A 24,540-nucleotide genomic window follows, 5' to 3' on the forward strand; every position below is an offset into this window, starting at 1 on the left:
TCGAAAAGGTATAAAACAATACAGAAGGGATGAGTTTTCGATAGTTTTAATGAGCCGAACAAAACAAGCACTCGATATTTTTGTGCAATAATCCCTCAGGTCCAAAAAGATTAAAATCTAGAGGAGGGATAGCTCTTCCTATCCCTTTAACGAGCTGGAAGGCCAAGGACTCATCAATCTTTTCATATTTTACGAGTCAGCTGAAAAGAGCTTAAAGAAGACTCGTCTTTTGAGGAACGAGTGATAAACAGGGTTAGCAGCTGATTCGAGGTACAGGTTGGAATTTTCCAATCACGGCAGTGTCACAAGGATGGCTAGGTGAAATCACTCTTCGCAGTTGTTCCTCAAAATGGGTAAACAAAGATATGGAGGTGAACGATCGGCCAATGGAAAAATGGAGGTGACGGTGCAAACACGACCAAGGCTTTAATGGCTGATGATATTACATTCACAGTGGTTATTTACCGGGATAGTTCATTTTTTAACGAGCTTAAACGTGGGTGGAAACATTTTCTCGGTCTTATGTTTATTTTTTAACGAGCATGAACTATGCGCTAAAACTGCTCGGACCTTGCGTTTATTTTTTAATGAGCATGAACTGTTTGCTAAAACTGCTCGATAACCCAGTCATATGATAAGAGTGTCTCATCAAGATTCTATTTTTTATGGAGCTTCATCTCACTAAGCTTTGCTCCGCATCCTTTCTTTATGCAAGTTAGGAAACGACTAATCCCAAAAACAGATAAATAACCGCTCTTTGCTTGCACTCCAAAAGGTTTGCATGCCCCTAGGCATAAAGTACGGTTTCAAGGTTACCCCTCAATTTGCAGATAAAACATTTGCTTTACCGGGAGAGGCCTACCTCTTTCAGGCTATCCAAAGATTGTTCTCGTTAATCTTTCAAACAAAACACTTCCTCGGCAATGTCCACCGAAATAGACAATGGTGAGCGACGTAGCCTGCCAACTCACATAACTTTGACAAAAGAATCTTATTCTAGAATAACCCTCTTCCTAGACGGACGGGGTACAGACTAGTCATATTCTCCCGTGGAAACCTACTCTATACCCAAAGTTTCCCTGCCGAAGCAGACCAGGACGCATGCCCCCTGGGTTCTAGTCATATCCTCCCGGATTACTCGCGCTCATCAGGAGGACGGACCATGGGTTGAGACACTTCTTGCGTGAATAGACCATTTAGGGATGGTATGTGACTATTTGCGATGCGTGATCCGGGAAATGAAAGTTGGTCCACGAGCTTGACCACTCTTCCTTCATGCGGAAAACACATTACTCTAAAGAGTGAGGAGACTATAGCTCCCATGCAATATATATAGTCTCTTCCAAGGAGTAGGTTATAATCCAAGGGTCCTTGAATGACCATCACGTTCATTTGAATGGTCTTCCCTTTCAATGTTATAGGCACATTGGGGAGGATCCCTAAAGGTCGACTGGTTCCTTTATCAAAGCCTGATAGATTTCTCATTTCAGGAAAAAGCGTTGGTGAACCAAGCGCTTTCCAAGCAATAGAGGAAAGGATACTCACAGATGCCCCCTCATCAATGATAGTGCCAGCCATTACCATTCTGTATATTTGAACGATAATTATGAATGGTGTGCTTGCTGGCAACCGGGGTCTGCCTAGTTGGTTCCAGTCAAAGGACACAACCAGGTTGCTTGGTGGTGGGACCGAATAGACGGCCAGATATCGCTCTGATGAACTTCTTTCCTGCGATAAAGGAATGGGGGCATTTCCCCCTTGTTCATCAGAGTCAGTGTTAATGAAGAGAATTTGGACGGTGTCGTCTTTATTCTCCTCTGTGATGGTATCATTCGAAGAAAGAGCCTCTGAAGGCAAAACCGGGTCAACTGCCGTCTCAACCTTTTGACTTTCGTCAGGCATGGATCTAGACGGTTCATCTTCAATGATAGGTGCTTCGGCTGACCACCTGAGCGGGCCAGCTGGGTTCTCAACTAGTGAAGGACTTGGCAGGAGTTTTTGATATCCAGGAGGAAGTTGCGCTCGTAAAATCGGGCGATCTTCCAAAACTCTTTTAGCCTCGTCTAAGAAGGGACAACGGTGGATGGCGTGATCGCCTTCACACAGAAATCTAGCTTTCCCTCTCTGTCCTGGGACTTCACTTTCACTAGTCGACGGTGAGCAGTCAACATGGCTATCAGAGGTTGATGCTACCGAATTGTGAAAACGGGGAGACCAGTCCCTTAGTATCCGAGGGATTTAGGGACAATCTCTGTGGAAGTGGTCTCCCTTGCATATGACACATGGCGATTTAGGCCCGGTCAGTGCTGTGTGTGGATTTTTTTCAGACGACACTTGTTTGCTCCCAATCGCCTTTGGCTCCTTCTTCTTCTTCTCTTTCTTCTTCTTTTCCTTCTTCTCCTTAGGAACCTGGTTTTTTGTTTTACCAGCTCCGTCAAGCAAAGAGGAAGGAGGAGAGGAAGAGTTAGATGAAGTAGAAGGTTGGTTGGCAACTCTGGTCTGGTCTAACTGTTGACTCGACTGTTCAGGAATGGTGGTGTTCTGAACGACATTGGTTGAAAAGAGCCAGACTGGCAGGCCAATTGTCAGTCCTGGAAGCGACAATGTGGCCATGTGGGGCGCACCAACATCTCCCCAAGAGGAGAAGGGACTAGGATTTCCACCAAGGGGAATTCCTTGGTTGGTGTGCTCCATTTTTTCAACCTAAATATCAACGCAGGAATAAGGGTGATTGTTCCGTTTAAAATAAATTTTTAACGACGCTTAGACACAACTTGCTTTTTCAGTTTTAAAGAGTCGAGAAAAAGCTAAAGATGACTCTAGTCTCCTTCGATGTTTTAACGAGCCCGAAGTGACAAATGCTCGGATGGACTTCTTCTGTTATAGAGTCTGAAAAAGGCCAAAAGGAACTGCTCTGGAGTTCTAGGCAGAGGGTGTGCCAAACTTTTCGCAAAACCGCAGAATACTTTTTAGGGTACGGGCGGTCGATCTTCCTGAATGCTATGTTCAGTGCATTGCGATCAGTAGGGCGGCCGACACGGCTTCCTAAGGATAAAGGTTTTATGCCTATAGGGGTCTCCCAATATATACGCGACGGTACATGGGAGCACAATCCGTACTGGCGCTATCGTCCCTCAGGAGGAATCACCCACCATCCACGAGATCGACAGTCACCAGGCTTAACGACGCCCGAACACGTCTCTAGCCTAGACCTCTATGTTGTGCGTTATGTTGCAAAGCGTTGTTAAGTTCATTCAATTTATTTTAGGTTGATCTTTTTAGAAGTTTTCCTTTCAAGGTTCACCACGAGATGTATGATACAATTCCTAAATGCAGTCTAAAGATGATAAGCAAGCTTTATATCTTTTCAACTTTGAAAATCCTAGCTACTAAGGGAAAAGAAAGACACCATCTTTTCTCAAATAGCAATCAGCACACTCTAATGCACTTTTCCTAAATCAATCATGCAAACTATCAAATGCAAATGCACAATGCAGGTGTTTGTTTTCCGCTTTCTTAGTATTGATGCCTACAAAGAAATCTTTTTGTACAACTTTGAATTTGCTTTTAAATGATCAATACAAACAAGTTTACTTTTTCGAAATCAGAGAGGGTAGAAGAGATTACAGTACTTAACAATTTTCGAAATGAAGACTTGTTTCGACACTTAAAAGAGACAAACTCAAACCAATAAGCAAGAGTAAATGTATAATCAATCTGCAAACAACCAATGAACTCTCTTCTAAGATCACAATCAACAGATCTGAATCAAGGGCTACAGGATGACTATTTCACTCATGCAAAGGAAAACTGTAAATGACGCCACAAACACATAAAAACACTCACAGTATTTTTGTACAAAAGGAGGCAGAATCTAAGCAGAGAAAATGAGTTATCAGACTGGTACCTATGCTGGTTACAGGCTGCAAAAATCAGAGATCAAAACAAGGCAAAATATAGCAGAGAACCCTAGCTGCACAAGGACAAACTGGTTCAGCGCAACCTCAACACAGGGGTTTTGACATTCAACGTAGGTAGCCTTCACGGGAACTGCGTTGAAATGCAGAATCCCTTCACTGGGTCTGCGCTGAAGGAGAAACTCTCGTTTCCCACAAGTTTTGGGTCACAGATTGCTATTTAATTCAATGTTTCAGGCCAAATAAAAGCAACAAGCAAGGTGCAATCAAAGGGATGCTTTGAAGGGGTACTAAGATCTATCACAAGGATCATCAAATCATTTGTGAATCCATTGTTCAGATCACAGACAAGTCCAGTAATTGGATCAAAGCAGAAATTTTCTACTTTGCATCCGGGAAAGGCAGATGCAGTTCGATTGTTGCTGTCAAGTCTATGAAATAAACAATGATAGAAACACAAATAAAATGACTAAACAAATCTCCCCAGCGGAGTCGCCAATTTGTTGTGGGGAAAAATCCCTATGCAGGACGATCCTATCCACCTAAGGTGTGACAATGCCTTAGCAACAAACAGAGATAGCTATTCTGGTTTCTTCCTTTATGAAATGTGAAAGAAGAGAGATAAATGGACTTACCGGTGTCTTTCGTTTGTCCCTCGATCCAGTCTCTCTCCTCTTTGGGTGTTCACAGCTACTTGCCTTCTCACTCGCCCAGCTTCAACGGGTTCCTGCAAGATCACAAGAGAACAACTACTTGCGACAAGAGAAGAACACTACACAAAGACAGATATTCACATTCATAACTAGTTTAGGATTAGAAATAAACTAAACATACTAATGCATTCATACATCAAAAATACATCAGCATATAGGAGAAACCAAGATAGCTTTATTGATGAATAACAAGGTTCAGGAAGAGATACAACCCAGAGGGCTCCAATCCAGCATCTCCTTCCCAGCAAATGGAATTCCTATCTTCACCCCTTTCAAAGCATTAAGCACCCAATGATTCCAATCTCAAACAAACATCAATTCTTTGCAATAACAAAATTCCAGCCCCTAGATCTCATGGAGGAGAGATCCATATATAGATGTTTGGAGAGAGGATGAGTCAGCTTGAGATCTGACTAGTGTCCTCTCCCTCTGTCAATTCTTGAGTCCACTTGGAGGTTCTTGCTTCCACTTGGAGATTTGGAACCTCTTACTCATCACCAGTCGAATTCCCTGAGGCAAGTGTCATTTTGGAAGCTTCCTGGGTTTTGACACCTTGAGAAATGAGCCTGCCACTTGTCCACTCTCGTTCAACGCAGGTAGCCAGTGTTCCAGTTGACATTCAACATAGGTAGCCAGTGTTGGCTTTGACATTCAACGCAAAGAGCTAGTGTAGCCACTGAAATGATCCTGAATTGACTTGTTTTTGAGCAGTTTCTGGTGGAGAACTTCTGTGAATTGTTGTGGTTTGTTAGCCTTGTTCCTCTAGGGGTAGGAACAACATGTTTAGGGACTTTGGATCCCTTAGATTATGGACATTTCATGCTCAATGCTGTAAGGCACAAAAATGTCTATAACAAATGGAATTTACAATGTAGCCACTGTAATTGTTCTTGACCTGTAATCACAAAGATGTGATCAATTAAAACAAATATAAAACAATGTGCAATGGAAAATATAAGAGCTTGTATAACTTACACAAAAAATTGAAGGTCTTTCTTGTTAGTAGAAAGATATGTCATAGTTACTACTTTTAACCAATTCACATTCTTACCTTTCTAATGAAAATCAAATCTAAACAAACCTTGGAAACTTCTTGTAAATGTACCTTCATTTATGTCATCCCTTTTAACAAACATGAGAAAAGACTGAAACTTGTTATTTGCAAAATTGTTTTCTAAGTAAGATGCTTCTAGGAAATGATAGATTGGATCGTGAAACTTGAAAAAATCCTCTTGAAAATGATGAAATCTATGCAATGATGAATTTTAAAATAGAGGTATGGGATTATGACGAGAATATTGTGAGGGAAAATAGATATGATCATATTCAACAAGCCTACCAAGGCAGTGGGGACCTGTCATAACCATCAACAAAGGTTGAAGTGCCTCAACTACTCGACAATTATCCAAATAGTGAAATGTTGAACCATAAATATGGAAGGATGTAAAACAACTGTCATTGGATGTGTTGGTGGGAAAATGATAAGTTGAATAATAGTCATGAAAGACATAATCATAATAAGATGGGAAGATTAGAGCATCATATTTTGAGTTTGTAATAAACAAAGATAAATCAATTTGAACAGCTCTGTGAATGCTTTGAACAATAGAACCAACTTCCTCACTTGCCGAATGTTACAAACCATTTTACTATAAATGGTGATAAATTGTACAAGCATTGTAATCATTGTAATAATGAATTCTAGCACAATGAACACATGAGACCAGTCGGGACATAGTGAACGAAGAAGAATTTGATTCATGCAATAAATCATGCAATCATTATTACCCAAGAGGAATTTCGTGCAATGAAGGGAAAGATTTGTAATATAACATTCACAAGAATAATCATGAGCTGAATATTAAGAAATGAATATGATAGACAAGATTCCTTCAACCAAATATAGTATTTGAAATTATCAACTTCACAATTCCATGACCCTATGACATAAACATATTCTAAACCCAATTTTGATGCAAGAGATTTGCATGAAGATGAATCAACTGAAGAATATTCTTGGATATGATAAGAAGCGAAATGTTGAAAATTTTGAAAACTATATCCAAAATAGCAAACATCTTTTAAAAATAAATTTACATCAAGTGAAACCATGGAAAGATAAGGATTATGTGAGAGAAACCAAATCTGACTTAGTTCGGGGGGTTTATTAGATTCTCAAGATCCTGACATGACCATCAATGAAATTTGAAGTGCCTCAACTTCCCAACAAGTCTTGAAAATTTAAAGGATTGTAAAATCGGATCTTGAATATTGAACCAGATCGTGCATGGTTTGAGGATAGTTTCTACCATTGGTTTCAATAAGACCACTTATAACCAAATGGTAACCATGTATGTCACTAACTTGAACATATTTTTAAACTTCAAAAACCAGATTACTCAAGTTGAAAGATTCATCTAATCGCAAATCTGAAGATGCATGACAAAGAAATTTCAAGAGCATGTTGGTTTGGAGAGTTGTCTTCATGAAAGAGAAGATATGATGAGGGATGGAATGAGTAATCAATTATTTGATTTCTTTTATTTTCATCAAAGATAATCTCAATACCTTGTAGAAATTGAGAATTTAACTCATCGGTTGAATAACTTGAAGAGAATGGAGTATCTCCATCACAAGTAGATGCATTTCAAATGGTAGAGCGCAAGGGATAATGAGACGAAGATAAACTTTTGATAAGGACATACTATTTGACCAAATCAGATTCTAGATCTAAAGTAAAGTCTTCATGAGAAACAAAAAGATCAGATAAAGCACTTGGGCATTCATGATCACATACATCAACAAAGTCATCATCATAGGAATGATTATTTCACAAGGCTATGATTGATTGAAAAAATTGATTGCATTTGATTCACAACTGAGATTAACAGATTGGGAATCATCCAAGAATGGAAGCACATTGTTTTGACATGGATGATTTTGAAAAAGAGAAGAAATATTGAAAGCATCTTCACCTTCCTACTCCTCTACCTGTGTAATGTGACTTCCTTGTATCTAATCACAATTTGAACCAATGACTCAAAAATCAAGAGAGTGTGAAAAGATAGCTAGTGGAGCAGATTGATCGGGCGAATCATGATACAAAGAGTCATGGCACATAGATGATAGAGGATAACATAAATCCAGATCAAATTTGAGACTAGAGTTATGAATAGTAACATCATCTTGCACAATGGATGATTTAGTATTCACCATGGGCTTCATGAGCCATTTTGGGATTTCCTCCATTGAATCTGAGTCATGACAAGTGGAAGAAGAATGAGGAGATGGATTGGGAATTTGATTAGAATATCTCCCAACTTTATTATCATCGCAAGGAGGCACCCTCATTAGAACTAGAAAAGGAGGAGGACAAGGAACAAAAGGAATAGTAGGTTCCTCCTCTAAAATTAGGGGTGTCTCATGGTTTACAAGAGTTGGGGAAGCAGAAACATCAAGTGGTTTGGATTCACTGTGCAAAGAGATATGAACCAAACACTTGAAATTTTGTTTAAAGAAATCCCAATCCATATTTTATTCAAGAAATTCATAACAAAGGTGAAGGAAACAATCATATAAATCCTCAATTGATTCGTTAGGGTCCATTCTTAGTTGATTAATTATTTTAAGAACATCCCAATAATCATATCTATCAAATGCTTTATGAAGCACATTCGCAAGATGGTCGAATGAATGGATCGAAGCAGTGAGTAATGTATGATACCATCTCTTAACATGACCTTCAAATGTGAGGGTGAGAAATCTAGCCATAACATCCTTTCAATGTATTCCATTAGAAAGGAAAAAAGGGACAACTTGAAATAAATGTTTACGAAGCGTTAATTCACCCTCACAATCAAACCTAAATTGGGACAGGTTATGGAAAACTTTTGTAGGGATGGTAACCTTAAGCTCTTTAGAAAAACATCTTGGGATTATGATTTTGGGAAGAGCCATTTTGAATAGGAGATTCAAATCATACTCAATGGGCATAGTCTATCGTCTAACTCTCCTTCTAGCACCATTTTGTTGATGATGCTAGAAATCCATCAACCAAGGGGGTCTTCCTAATGTGAAGTCTCAATTAGACCTCACACCATTTAGAATAGGAGCCCCATATGGGATATCAGACAGACTTCCATATATTCTTATAGGTTTTCCTTGGCTACAAATTTTAGCACAAGAGAGTTATTCACAAGTAATCTTGGATCAGCAAGCGAGTATGTCTGGTGAGTGTTTGGTTGCATGTATGAAGATACTTCTACTATGGAGGGAAAGGAAAGTGAGCCCCTAGGAGAGAGGTAATAGTACCAACCTAGTAGAGAGAGACACACATATAAGATATCTATATAAAATCCAGCAGAATAGTCCACAAAGATGTGAGAGTCATTACAAGAAAGATATGTCTAACACCCAATGGAATAGTCCACAAGGAAGTGATAGTTATAACAACCATTACAACACATTCTCAATTAGATAAGAACTAAAATAACTAAAATAGTTCAACTACTTTAGTAGAGGTGAAAGAAACATGAGTCATAAATATTCACACAATAGTATTACAAATATTTGCAATCCATCCATGAAAATGTGTCGATCATCAGGCTTCAAGTATTAAGTAAAAGTAACAAGACACATGTATACAACGAACACCACTGGCCCCAATACTAGAGCTTTGGAGCCACTCCTTTCTCCCCAAAAGAACTAGCTTGTCTCTCTAATGCCTTGCTCAAGAAGCCAAGGTGAAAATTCCTTTTCTCATACAATGAGGGTGTATATAAAACCAAGAGGTGATGCTTCACCTTCCGTGTCACTCTTTGACTACCCTCATGATTATTTGACTTCCCATGACTTTTCGACTTTAAAGGAATTTTCATATTATATATGTTTCCTTTCTACTTCAACTATACAATACATTTTGAGTAATAATTTAAATTGTCCACAATAATGATGTGGCATATGACAACTCATGACATGACATGAGATGACACTGCTAGCATAGATTTCTTGATGACATGCCAATGTCAAGCCACTGTTTCTGCTCCTTGCTATATGTCTTCAATAAGAGACATGCCTAATGCTTCATCTTCATGAGATATATGATTTTTTATTCATATCTACCATCCAAATGGTTGTTAATCAGATGGAGTCTTCATGTGGTATTGATCTTTGGTCTTCCATTATAGTCCAATGTTCCTTCATCATCTTTTCTGATGATCATCTTATCTCCTCTTCTCCTTAGGTTTATTCTAGCATGTACTCCTCCATATCATTCTTCATCATCTTTTGATAGCATGACAGAGTTTCTCTATCTGCAATCCACTCATAACAAGACGACATCAGTCCGATAAACCCCAAGTCTAAGATGTTGCATGATGATCCACTGACTATGCCAAAATTGGATGGTAGGCTAAGGAAGAGGCTCAGTGGATGTACAATTGTGCAACTGAGGTAGTCAAGGTTTAGGCTTGAGCTTTGGGACTATGCAATGGGCAGTTCAGGCTTGGACTAAGAAAAAAGATTACGCAGTTGGGGAGCTCAGGGAGCCAGGATGAGGGCTTGAACATGGATTTTTCACATTGTGCAATTTAGGAAGACAAAATAGCCTAGATGATTGCATAATTGCATAGCTCAAGAGATCAGGGCTGAGGCTTGAGCCTTGAGGCTACACAATGTGTAGTTCAGGCTGGACTGTGCAAGAACATTGCACAATTTTGAGGCTCACTGAGTCAGGCTGCAGGGTTTTGCACTATTTATGTCAACTGCACAGTTTTGGGAGTCAGACCAGATCTGATGATTGTGTGGTTGCATAGTTCAATAGCTCAAGATTTAGGCTTTATCTCATAGACTATGCAATGTGCAGTTAGGGCCACACTGGAGGGCTAAATTGTACAATTTTAGAGGCCAAAGCTCGATATTGAGCATCAAAACTATGAAGTGCGTAGTCCTTGAAGGAAGAAGTTGTGAATTGTGTAGTTTCAAGAGGTAGGGGTATACCTTGTGTTATCACTATAAAAAAAAAATTGGGCAACTTGTATGGTTTCAAAGTTGTAAGTCAGTCTTGGTCAATTCATTTCTATTGTTTTGTTTAGGGAGTCTAAAACATAGGATAGAGTCTTGTTACCATTGTGTAAATAAGGTCAACAATCTTGTTTTAACTATCATTAGTCCCACATTGGTTCATAGGTGTCATGTTTTAATACTATTTTAAATTTGGAATGCACTACGAGATCAACTAGGAGTTTTCGTAGCGCAAACTCATAAAACTAAACTATGTGCGCTACGAAAACAGGGATTCGTAACTAGGAGATTTCATAGTGCAAAACCCAGAATTTGCACTATGTTGCACTATGAAATCGGGGATTCATGCCAGATCTTGTCTAACTGTCTTTTTCATCAAAATCCATTAATGTTTCATCACCATGTGCCAGTCCTTGAACCATGCTTGTCACATGCAACCATTCATTCTCATTACTAGATTCGCTAGAGGTCTTGTACACATTCTTTCAAATTTGAAAAAAATTAAGGTGAGATGAGTTAGTCTTGGTTTTTCCCTTGTTTCTTTCATGCATAAGAAGACAATTGGCAAGCTTAAGGATGGTACTTATCAGAACTTTTTGAAAGCTCAAGCGAGGCAGTTCTCAGTTTCAAATTCAAGCGAGACAGTGTTCAAACCAATACAGTGTAGGTTTATCTTCAAGTTTCTTTGCAGGGATTTCATAGACATGTCTGAAGAAAGGAAAAATCATAGATCAAGTCGGTGTCTTGGAGCTGAGCTTGAAGGTTTATATGTGCTCATGAGAAACAGAGAGGTTGAACAAGCATTCAAATAGGTGGGCTGTTGGAGATTTTGCGAAAAACTTCAAGGTGGTCATGTTCAAGTAACCAAAGATTTTGCTTTCAATTTCGCTAGTTTGAATTCAAGAGTTGGAGTGCTAGAAATTCCAATTTCTCCTAAGGTCATATCTGCAGTCACCATGATACCAAAAGGCCAAGAAAGATGGTTCAAGAACTTTAAATTTGAAATGCCTTTTTTCCAAGAATTTTTGAAGCTAGAATTCATAGGCTCAGACTTAACCAAATCAGTGCCCAGAAGCTATGTAAAGGATTCATATGCGAACTTGCTGACATGCATCCAAATATATTATACCTGTGAGGGAAGATATCATAAGGTGTACTCTTACCATTTTAAGCTCCTCTTACATTTCACTGGAAACATATCTCTTGATTTACCTTCTTATCTGTTTCGTAGCTTAGGAAAAATTTCTGATAAGGTTCAATTGAAGAAAGAAGCTTGTGAAACCTCCTTATTCCATCATGGGTTGATCAAGTTGATTGTTTTACATGAGCTTCAGAAGATTGGAAGAGATTGGTCTACTTTCTTGTTTATGACAGGGTTTAAAACTGAAACAAGACTTAGCCCTAAGGCTAAGGAGATTTCTTCACCAGCAATAAGTCATCAAGAGGAAACAAGATCAAGAAGATTTATGAAATTGAAAGCCAAAAGGTAGGTGAAGGAGCCTATGACACCACTAGTAGTTCAAGAAACACCCCAATAGTCATAGAGAAAGAAGGTTTAGATCAATGAGGTGGCACAAGAACAGTCTGTTGATAAAACTATCCAAAGAAGAGTAACAAGAAGTCAATTAGCCAAGGAAAAGGGAAGACTGTGATTGCTGATGAAAGCCCAGCCTCAAAGGGAAATTTGAATGATCTCCTCCAGGCCATCGACATACAAGAGACTCCTCTGGTCCAAGCAGAGCTACTTGAAACTAGAAAGAACAAAACCAAAAGAGTTGAATCTTCCAAAAAGCTTCAATTTGCTGACCAGGTCTCAGAGTTTGTGTTCAAGCCAAGAATACCTATGACAAGGCATTCAAGAAGGATACAAGAGGCACAGCTAGAAGCAAGTGAGATAGGGGAGGTAGCAAAATTAGATAAAGAACCTGTGGTTCTATCAGAAACATCATCACTACTGCACAAAGATGATAGAGGTAAGACAATTATCACTCATAAGGAAGAATGTAGTTTTGAGGAGGTTGAGAAGAAATTGAAGCTTGCCAATCTTAAGATTTCCAAACTTAGAAAAAAAATCAAGGAAACATGCAGTTAAGGAATCCAATTTCAATAGAATGGAGGCTCTGTGGGAAGATAAAAAAGCTTCAATACCTGAAGTAGTTAGCTGTCATGATCAATATTTCACTTAGATGGTCCCTGCAATAAAAGAGGCAAGATGAATCAGAAGGGTCAATGAAAAATTAAGAACTAGTATCTGAATCATGAAAAAATAGATTGAAGATTCGAAGATTCAACTGAATGAACCAGAAGAACAGCCTCAGCATAAATGAACTTGACAATAAGTGAGGAAATTTTGACACAATTTTGATACGAATCTTACTTTTTGAAGATTGAAGATTACTTTTGGATGGAAAATGTCAGTTTTGGTTGGCTCATTAGCATATGGAGAAGCCATTAAAAATCCCAAGAATGACAAAAAAATGTGTTTTTGACTCACACAGCAGTTTTGTAGTGCGCTACGAAACTGCTAAAAATGACATATAATGCACAACAATTTCGTAGCATGCTACGAAACTGCTAAAGCTTCTAGTTTTGTTTTTTGAATCAATTTTGAAATAAAAAATGGGGAACCATTATGAAAGAATGTTGTTGTAGAAGACAAAAAAGGGCCACCTCAGAAGTTTTGAATACTAAGCAAAGGAAAATTCAAGGAATGAGAGGCATTTAATATCTCCAAACACTGCGCTACGAAAATAGCAGTCATTTCGTAGCTCAGATAGTTGTCATGCTTCAACCAACTTATAAGGGGTTTTGCCTTAGCACGAGTATATAAGTAGGACATTTGGACTAATCCAAGGAATCACATGTTATTAAAAGGGATAAAATGGTTAGAAGAATTCGAGGAACCACTTTGAAGACCAAAGCAGAAAAAACAGGGGTAGTTTTCCTAGTTACCAAGGACAATTATAGGACAAGCAATCAAAGGCCAGCATGAAGTTTAAAGTCATCACTCAAGCCAAAGATGAAGAGGGACAGATGTCAAAGAATGAGTTTGTTTTCATAGCTAAGGTTGTTTCCAGCATAGATAAGGAGTTACACTCCTACTCAAATTAGGTCTTTAAGATTGATAGTTTACAGTCAATTGTAATTAATAATTTGTTTAAAGTTCAATAGGTGTCAAGTCTAGAGAAATTTGAATTCCCCTCTTGCTGGAGGAAGGAATTCAAGCTTGTAAAGGAACTCTATATATGACAAGAGATGTAATCCACCAAGGGTTTGAAATTTTCAGAGAAAACACTCATATTGTGTCATTGTAGAAGATTATGTTTTTATGAATAAAGACTTTGGCTTTACTTCTCAGGATTCAGAAAGAGTTCAGTGGTGGCTTGTTTTATTTTTTTCCTCTTTTCATTATTTGCAGTGGTATGAATGTATGATACTTAGAACTCATTTGCAATGCTCTAACTTCCTTCATGCATTTGTAGACTGTGTTTCCTACATCTTTCTATGTGTTAATTGCTACATTGAACTTTTGAGGCTCTGACTTCCATGTTTAGCTAATATTGTTGTCATAATAAGCATTTTCTGACTCCATAAGCCCAATGGATTTTTATTGACTGTGTTTCAACCATTTACACTCCTTCATTCGTTTCATAGAGTTAGCCATCTAATCCATTATCAAAATCTTTAATCTAGTGAGAGAGCCCTCTCAGGTTGAGGAGGCTAAGACTCAACCAAAAGTTGGTTTGAAATAGTTACTCATGGTATACCTGATCAACAGCTTGTTAGGGTTAGTTTTTGTGATAACAACTTGAAGGTTGGGACTGTGAAATGTGCAATTCAGGAAGGTTGGATGAAGCTAAGTTGCTGGGAATTTTCTGAAATTTGGCTAAGTGTGGGATCAATGAAACTGATGTGAATAGTGATAGGACTTAGCTATGGTCACACACTTAGAGTGCCTGGAGACAAAACATAGATCATACAAAACACATTAACAACATACTTCCCTCATTGTGACAACTTTTAAAACAACTTACGACAAGTGTGACACTAAAGATACACTTTGTGATTACTGTGAAAACACTTGTGCGATGGTACTTAAAACTTTGGAAATGAATGTGATGGAGGTTTGCATGGTAATATCAACTCATTTAGAAAAGGAAATCCTCTTCAAACCACCAAAACAAGCTTATGTACATTGTGTGACACTTAACATGTTAGAAGAAAACAAGTGATAAAGTTCAAGCGACACTTGTGATATGTGAACTACAGTGAAAGCAACACATGCCATAGAAAAGGTAACATGAAAATGACACTAATTAGAGTGAATGAAAGGAAAAATGACATCCAAAAACATGAAAATGACACTCACATAATTAAATGTGTGCAAAAGTGATACTTTACAAAATTGAATGAAATAGAAGTGCAAATGCAGTTAGAAGTGAGAAATTTTCAATGTCAGTAAGCATTGACTGTTGACATGGATTTGACATCACAAAGGCACAATCTTGATGGATTGTGTTATGCTTGTTCAATATTGTGTAAAAGAATGTGCTCACAAACTTGTTATAGATTGAGTGTGTGTGACAAAATACCCTTGACACTTCCAATCTAAGAAGGGAGCTCAAAAGCATCAACTAACCAAGAAGTGACTTTAGAATGACCAATTGCAAGATCCATAGTAGGCTCCAATATTCTAGCATTGCAAAAATTTTAGAGGGGGTTTTCACAGCAAGAATAGTACCATCAAGTACGTATAAAGAATGAATACCTTCATACAACAACATTCAGAACCACATATGGGAATTATGAATATGTGGTTGTTCCCTTTGGGATTACTAATTACCCTTCTACTTTCAAGGGTCTAATCATTCCTTATTTGGACAAGTTTGTATTAGTTTTCTTTGATGATATTGGTTTATTCAAAAACCAAAGAGGAGTATAGAGAGAATTTAGCAACATTTATACAACTATTAAGAGAGCATAAAATTTACACAAAACCCAATAGGTGTGAGTTCTTTTAGTCCCCGATTCAGTACTTGGGACATACAGTTTCAAAGGGGGGATTGGTTGTTGACCTATAAAAGGTCAAAACAATTATTGAATGGCAACTCCACAAAATGTAGTAGAAGTGAGATCATTCATGGGGTTGGGAGGATACTACAAGATATTCATTGATAACTTCACTAAGATTAGTTATCCAATCATGTAATTTCAAAGAAAAGGAATTAAATTCTAGTGGACACCGAAATGCTAAGCCAACTTTGAAAAATTCAAATACTTTCTCACACATGTACCAGTGCTAAGGATAGTTGACTTGAATAAATATTTTGTGGTGTCGATAGATTCCTACAAAGAAGGGATCCATGGAGTTCTTTGTAGCAAGGATGGTTCACGTCCTACAAATCATGAAAGGTGAATGAAAATGAGAAAAATTATGTGACTCATGGTTTAGAATTGGTAGTGATAGTCCACATGCTAATGATGTCATGACATCATCTCCTTGGAAGAGAGTTCATATTAATGATAGATCATGGAGGATTGAATTATCTATTTGATTAGCCTAAGTTTAATTCCAAGCACATAAGATGGCCCACCATGATTAGCGAGTTTGATTTTGAAATCAAACACATCAAAGCCAAAGAAAACAAAGTAGAGGATGCACTCAACATAAGGCTATAGGTAGCCCATGTATTCGTCTTAATTTCTTGTGAAATATACATGCAAGAAAATATTAGAGGTCAAGAAACAAGATGAACATTATTGGCAGATGAATGAATTCTTACAATAAGATCCTGAAAGGGTGCTGAGCAAGAATTTGACTCTTACAGATGATGGACTACTAAAGTTCAGATCAAGGTGGTATGTACCTTGTGGGGTGTTTATGGTGCAAGATACTACGAAAATATAGGGGATATCCCCAATATAAGGTCCCAATTAGACCTCACACCATTTGATGTAGGAGTCCCATCTGGAATACAACTCGATTTACTTAAAGATATTCCTTGGGTTTAGGTATTAGCATGAGAGTGAATCTAAAATGTACTTTTGAATGAGCAAGTAAATGCACCTTGTGACTGTTCGATTGTAGATGTACAAAGGTACTTTTACTATTGAGGGAAAATGAAGTGAGCCTCTAAGAGAGAAGTAATAGTACTACCACAATGGAGGCACACATGAATAATAAAGGTTTGTCTAACATCAAGCTAAATAGTTCACATAGATGTGATGATAACTAGAAACATTACAACACATTTGCAATAATTTGAGCACTAAAATCACCAAAATAGTTCAATTACTCCAATACAAGTGAAATAAAACATAAAACAAGAACATTGAAAGAATAGTCTTAGAAACATCCACAATTGATGTGTGAAAATGTTTTAGCTTGGAAGGTTTCAATATTAAGAAAAATTTCCAATATACATAAACACAATGAATGTCACTAGCTCCAATATTGGAGTATAAGAGCAACTACTTGTTCCCCAAAAGTGCTAACTTTGTCTCTCTAATGACTTGTGGGAGAAGCCAAGGTTAAAATTTCATTACATGAGCGGTTAGGATCCTTTTATAACTTGAGGCATGACCTTTCACATCCCCATGAATCTTGAATTTCCAACACCTAATGACCTTTGGAATTCTACAAACTTTAGACTTCCGAATGAATTTTGGAATTACATATGACTTTTGGTATTACATATATTTTAGACTTCCATGTCTCTTTTAACGATACACGACTCTTGGACTTTCACTTATTTTTCTTTACAATGATTACATCATTTCATCATAACTTCCACATCATCATGTAATGAAGACATGACATGTCACTATCTGTGATTATTAGGACTAATATCGAATAATGACATGGACTTTCTTCAATGGTGACATCACTGCCACTTGTGTCTGTGTTCTTCATACAAATTTATATCATTGATATCATCGCCCTCCAAAGGGTCTTTGATCTAATGGAGTCCATAGGGTGCATTGATCAGCAATACTTCAATGTATTCTATGTTCTTCAATGCTTCCCTTGTTTGAATTATTTTCTTGTTCTTCCTAATGTGTGTTTTCCATGTTGTTGCTAAGGCACTTGTAGCTACAATCACTTATGACAAGAAACCATCAGCCTAAAAATATCCTATTATAACATGACTTACGCAGATGTTTTGTTCGTTCTTTATCAATTCACCTAAAAAGGATAAGGAGAGCTTCTAGGAGTAAGGGTACAGTTCAAAACTTTGAAGGGCTGAGAGGTATATGCTTTGGAGCTTTGGCATGCACTCATGCACTCAAGAGAAAGAGGTCATCAAGGCAGGGTACATGGTGCAAGTCTGAAGGATGAAGGGGAAATATTTGTGATTCCCAAGTGTGTTATGCACTCTAGGGAGAGAGGGAGGGAGAAGGGTGCATTCCTGAAGGTTAAAGGAGGAGGATTTAGGCATTCAGGGTTTGCTCATGTGGTCAAGAGACCCAAGAGGGTGCATGGCACAAGTGTAAAGGATGAAGGATGAATATTTGTGCCTTCGAAGTGTTCTCATGCACTCAAAGGGTTTGAAGGGCGCATGGAACATTGTGGAATGGTGAAGGGTTAAGCTTGAGGCCTTTAGGGTGTGCTCATTCCTTTAAGTAGGGCACACTTCTTTGAGTCGAAAGAGCGTGCTCAAAGGAAGACTTGATTTCGTGAAGGGTGAAGTTTAGGACAAGGAAGGGGAAATAGCTTAAGTAGTTTTCTTTGCACTCTTGGAGGGTGCATGGTGTACTTCCAAATAACAAATGATTCTTGATCAAGGCTTCAGAGTGCACTCATTTGATCTTTTCTTAATGGGTTTCATTTAGAACCAAAATTTGTCTATGTTTGGGATATAGAGTGGCAGGTGAACATGATGAGTTTAGGCATCAAACTATGTGCGACACATACCAACTCATCAAGAAAACTTAGAAAAACTTGAACACTGATAAGTATACATCAAAAAGCCACTTTGCATTCATTCCCCAAGTACAATGGTTGGAGTGTGTGTGATTATGACCAAAAGTGTCGTTTTGCAACATGAAAGGTGTTATGATCATGAAATGCACTAAAATATTTTTTACTCAATGAGACGACACTTGAGAACATTTCAAAACACTTGAAATGTATAGAATGGCATACGATGACACTTGACGATCAAGACGACACTAGATATGGCAGTAATAGTACGCTCCAAAATTCAAATATTCTAGTAGGCTCCAATATTCTAGCATTGCAAAAATTTTAGAGGGGGTTTTCGCAGCAAGAATAGTACCATCAAGTACGTATAAAGAATGAATACCTTCATACAACAACATTCATAACCACATATGGGAATTATGAATCTGTGGTTGTTCCCTTTAGGATTACTAATTACCCTTCTACTTTCAAGGGTCTAATCATTCCTTATTTGGACAAGTTTGTATTAGTTTTCATTGATGATATATTGGTTTATTCAAAAACCAAAGAGGAGTATAGAGAGAATTTAGCAACATTTATACAACTATTAAGAGAGCATAAAATTTACACAAAACCCAATAGGTGTGAGTTCTTTTAGTCCCCGATTCAGTACTTGGGACATACAGTTTCAAAGGGGGGATTGGTTGTTGACCTAGAAAAGGTCAAAACAATTATTGAATGGCAACTCCACAAAATGTAGTAGAAGTGAGATCATTCATGGGGTTGGGAGGATACTACAAGAGATTCATGGATAACTTCACTAAGATTAGTTATGCAATCATGTAATTTCAAAGAAAAGGAATTAAATTCTAGTGGACACCGAAATGCTAAGCCAACTTTGAAAAATTCAAATACTTTCTCACACATGTACCAGTGCTAAGGATAGTTGACTTGAATAAATATTTTGTGGTGTCGATAGATTCCTACAAGGAAGGGATCCATGGAGTCCTTTGTAGCAAGGATGGTTCACGTCCTACAAATCATGAAAGGTGAATGAAAATGAGAAAAATTATGTGACTCATGGTTTAGAATTGGTAGTGATAGTCCACATGCTAATGATGTCATGACATCATCTCCTTGGAAGAGAGTTCATATTAATGATAGATCATGGAGGATTGAATTATCTATTTGATTAGCCTAAGTTTAATTCCAAGCACATAAGATGGCCCACCATGATTAGCGAGTTTGATTTTGAAATCAAACACATCAAAGCCAAAGAAAACAAAGTAGAGGATGCACTCAACATAAGGCTATAGGTAGCCCATGTATTCGTCTTAATTTCTTGTGAAATATACATGCAAGAAAATATTAGAGTTCAAGAAACAAGATGAACATTATTGGCAGATGAATGAATTCTTACAATAAGATCCTGAAGGGGCGCTGAGCAAGAATTTGACTCTTACAGATGATGGACTACTAAAGTTCAAATCAAGGTGGTATGTACCTTGTGGGGTGTTTATGGTGCAAGATACTACGAAAATATAGGGGATATCCCCAATATAAGGTCCCAATTAGACCTCACACCATTTGATGTAGGAGTCCCATCTGGAATACAACTCGATTTACTTAAAGATATTCCTTGGGTTTAGGTATTAGCATGAGAGGGAATCTAAAATGTACTTTTGAATGAGCAAGTAAATGCACCTTGTGACTGTTCGATTGTAGATGTACAAAGGTACTTTTACTATTGAGGGAAAATAAAGTGAGCCTCTAAGAGAGAAGTAATAGTACTACCATAATGGAGGCACACATGAATAATAAAGGTTTGTCTAACATCAAGCTAAATATTTCACATAGATGTGATGATAACTAGAAACATTACAACGCATTTGCAATAATTTGAGCACTAAAGTCACCAAAATAGTTCAGTTACTCCAATACAAGTGAAATAAAACATAAAACAAGAACATTGAAAGAATAGTCTTAGAAACATCCACAATTGATGTGTGAAAATGTTTTAGCTTGGAAGGTTTCAATATTAAGAAAAATTTCCAATATACATAAACACAATGAACGTCACTAGCTCCAATATTGGAGTATAAGAGCAACTACTTGTTCCCCAAAAGTGCTAACTTTGTCTCTCTAATGACTTGTGGGAGAAGCCAAGGTTAAAATTTCATTACATGAGCGGTTAGGATCCTTTTATAACTTGAGGCATGACTTTTCACATCCCCATGAATCTTGAATTTCCAACACCTAATGACCTTTGGAATTCTACAAACTTTAGACTTCCGAATGAATTTTGGAATTACATATGACTTTTGGTATTACATATATTTTAGACTTCCATGTCTCTTTTAACGATACACGACTCTTGGACTTTCACTTATTTTTCTTTACAATGATTACATCATTTCATCATAACTTCCACATCATCATGTAATGAAGACATGACATGTCACTATCTGTGATTATTAGGACTAATATCGAATAATGACATGGACTTTCTTCAATGGTGACATCACTGCCACTTGTGTCTGTGTTCTTCATACAAATTTATATCATTGATATCATCACCCTCCAAAGGGTCTTTGATCTAATGGAGTCCATAGGGTGCATTGATCATCAATACTTCAATGTATTCTATGTTCTTCAATGCTTCCTTTGTTTGAATTATTTTCTTGTTCTTCCTAATGTGTGTTTTCCATGTTGTTGCTAAGGCACTTGTAGCTACAATCACTTATGACAAGAAACCATCAGCCTAAAAATATCCTATTATAACATGACTTACGCAGATGTTTTGTTCATTCTTTATCAATGCACCTAAAAAGGATAAGGAGAGCTTCTGGGCATAAGGGTACAGTTCAAAAGTTTGAAGGGCTGAGAGGTATATGCTTTGGGGCTTGTTACACTAAAAAATGTCACCTTGACTACTTACAATTAGTATGGCTCAAATCAACAGTCATGCTACCCTCTTAGGCAAGTCTTTATGCCTCTGTTATCCATCTCAAACTCAAAGAAGAGAGAAAGTCTTGTAAAAACTATGTTTATCTCTGGGGTCGCAGGTTCTCTCTAGCCTTACCTGCGGGGACGCAGGTCATGTTCACAAAAACTGCGTCCATGGACGCTCTGTATGTTAAAGGACAGGTGCGTCCTTCTGTAAAAGGCAAAATGCGCAAGTTTTATCTTGAAAAAGTTACTTGTGGTTACTTCTAGAACATTCTAGAGGTCGGTTTGATGAGATGGATGCGCCTCCAGTTGGTTCATGTATCTCTATTAAGAGGGGACTTATCCCATCAATAAGGGAGCTATCCCACCCATAGAGGGGGATGATCCCATTGATAGTGGACCTGAATAACCTCTTTACAGCACTATAAATAAAGGCATTGAGCCAGAAGGAGGAGAGGTTGGAGCTATACATTTTCTTTGGGTAAATGCTGCAGGATTTAGGTCTTCCATTAGAACCTTTGTGAGGAGAGATTGTCTTTACATGATTCTACTTGGAAGTGGGTGAGCTTTGTCAAAGTAGGGGAAAACACTTGATGGACCCTGGGAGGAACTTGCACAACACCAAGGCCAGGTTGTAAGAGTTTCTTTGTTTCGTTATTAATACAAACTGGTTTATTTTTCTCAATAGCTTGTGTTAATGAGTTATTTCATGTGTTCCTTGGTCTGCATGTTGAATATATGTTTTATTATATGAAATGCAAGTACTTGGTAATTGTTTGATTGTTTGTGGTTGCAGGAATTGACTTGAAAGAGGAGCTCATCTGGATCGTCAAGAACGGACTTCAACAACAGCGTTTTGGAATAAGGTAAGCCTGAACACTTGTAGTTTTCATGTTGTAAAAGGTGTATTTAGAGAAAGATCACTCCATTTTGTCTTGTTTGTCATTAGAACGTCTTAGACTTCTAGGAAGGTCAGTCGTGTCCGCACCCTTGACAAATTCCGTGTGACAAATTGGCGACTCCGCTGGGGAGTCCATTAATGAGAGAGTCTTTTCCTTTATATGAACTTTGCTTTGAGAAAATCATTTTTATTTTCTGGTTTTTGACTGTGAGAATTAGTATTTGGGTGGCTTAGCTTTAGATTTAGTTAGTTTTGGTTTTTCTTTCTTTTTCCAGAAGGACGCACCCTCTCAGTCTGCACAGTGCGTCCTTGGACGCGCTGTTGCCGTCTGCACAGAGCGGGCCCGCACCTGTGACAACGGGTGGCCTGCGTCTTCCTGTAAAAGTTAAGAAAATTCCATTTTGCTTTAAATTGCTTTTAGATTTTGGTTTTTCTTAGTGTTTTCTGCCCAGATCCTTTAGTACCCTGTCAAGAATTCTCACCTGAACTAGTTTTGTGAGCTTTGAGTGTTTTAGTGGATTTCAACGAAGTTTAGACCTAGGGTTTGATTTTTGGATAGGTTCTGTAGTGACTTTGAGCGTAGAAAGTTGTCCAGCCTTAGATCTCTCTGGTTAGTCAACCTTCTTAGAAGTTGGACCTGTCGTAAAGTCTCCTTGTTTGAGCAGCTTGCCGTTTAAGTTGTTTTGGGTCAAATTTCGAATTGCTTGTTTATAAAGTATTGATTTCCATTTTACAAAAAGAACAAAAAGATTAGAATTTTGTTTTGACTAGTTTTTGGTTCTACAATAAGATAGTCCTTGATTTGATTGTAATCAAGTAAAACACCTTAGAATAATCATTGTTAGTTCTGGCCTTGTTAGAATTGCTTAGAATAAATTTGCCTTTAGTTTGCTTATGAGTGGATTTTCATAGATTTCGATAGTTGTTAAAGATTGCTTTTTGGTTATATTAGTTTTATTTGCTTTATTAAAAGAAAAATACAAAAACATTTTCTTTAAAAAGTCTTGTTTCAAGTAGCTTTTTGTTTTTCAAAGAAGAAAAGAGTTTTTTCATGCATGTAAAGAGAAGTTATGTTTTTATGTTTGGAAAAGAAAATCGAATTGTTTCTTTGATTGTTTTCAATTAAGAAGTTGCGTTTATAAAGATTGCATTCTCTCAACTCTTTAGTTAAAACAATTCATCGAAAAAGCAAAGTAGTGGATAAATCATCCTAGGTGCATTTTGTAGTGGTTTTGAGTCGAGTCAACACACCACAAGTTTCACTTTCATCACCTTTTGACTTAAAGAACAACCTTAAAAGTAACGCTTAAATTAAAATTGAACTAGTAACTTTTATTTTCTAGGGTTCTGAAGCATCAACATAGCTTAGGCTAGGGTCTTGGAGTAGGTGAGTACTTAACTCTCCAAGACTATAAAACCAAACAGTTAGTCTATCTTGAGTAGAATAAATCCAATTGTTTCAGTTACATTCTGGGAAAGCTCCTCTTAAAGGAGAAGCACGAGCTCGTGTCCGAACCAGTGAGGGGATCATTCCTCCCTCGTTGGGAACGACGCCAGACAGTACGTATTAAAAATGGTAAACCTCGGATTAACCATTGTCGAGGAGCCAGGGGTCACTTATCGGTAAACCTTGGATTACTGTCAAGGAGCCGGTAAGGGGATTGAGCTTGTTACTCTGCCCTTGCGTGCTGTCGGAGTTTAGACTGTTCCCCCAGGTGTAATTGTTGTGATTGGTAACCTTAGTGGCCATAATATCTAGGATTCTATCCAAGGTGACGGTGGAGGGAAGGTCCCACTGTACCTGGAGCAGACGTCGGCTATACTCACTTGGATTTTCTGGGGGATACGCTTCACTTCGAGACGGTTAAAGTGGAGGTACTTGGTCCAGTCTATTCATTAAGCAGGTTGTCGGCGTAACTGTTTCACCCGCCATTTCTGTACTGAATCCTGCGAGGTTGGACCTAATCACCAACTAGCGCTTTTGGTCCGGAAGATACTGTTTGTGTGTGCTTTGACACTCTAGATTATTTAGGCGTGTGCTTCAAATTTGTTTGGTTCTTTAGAAGACTTAGGTGGTTTGATTTGAAATTTTTTACTTTGTTTTCGTGTGTTGTAGTTAAAAATCATTAATTGTGG

Source organism: Pinus tabuliformis, chromosome J (assembly GCF_031772625.1).
Source record: "Pinus tabuliformis cultivar Carrire ecotype Pingquan chromosome J, CPIR1, whole genome shotgun sequence".
NCBI classification, from domain to species: Eukaryota; Viridiplantae; Streptophyta; class Pinopsida; order Pinales; family Pinaceae; genus Pinus; species Pinus tabuliformis.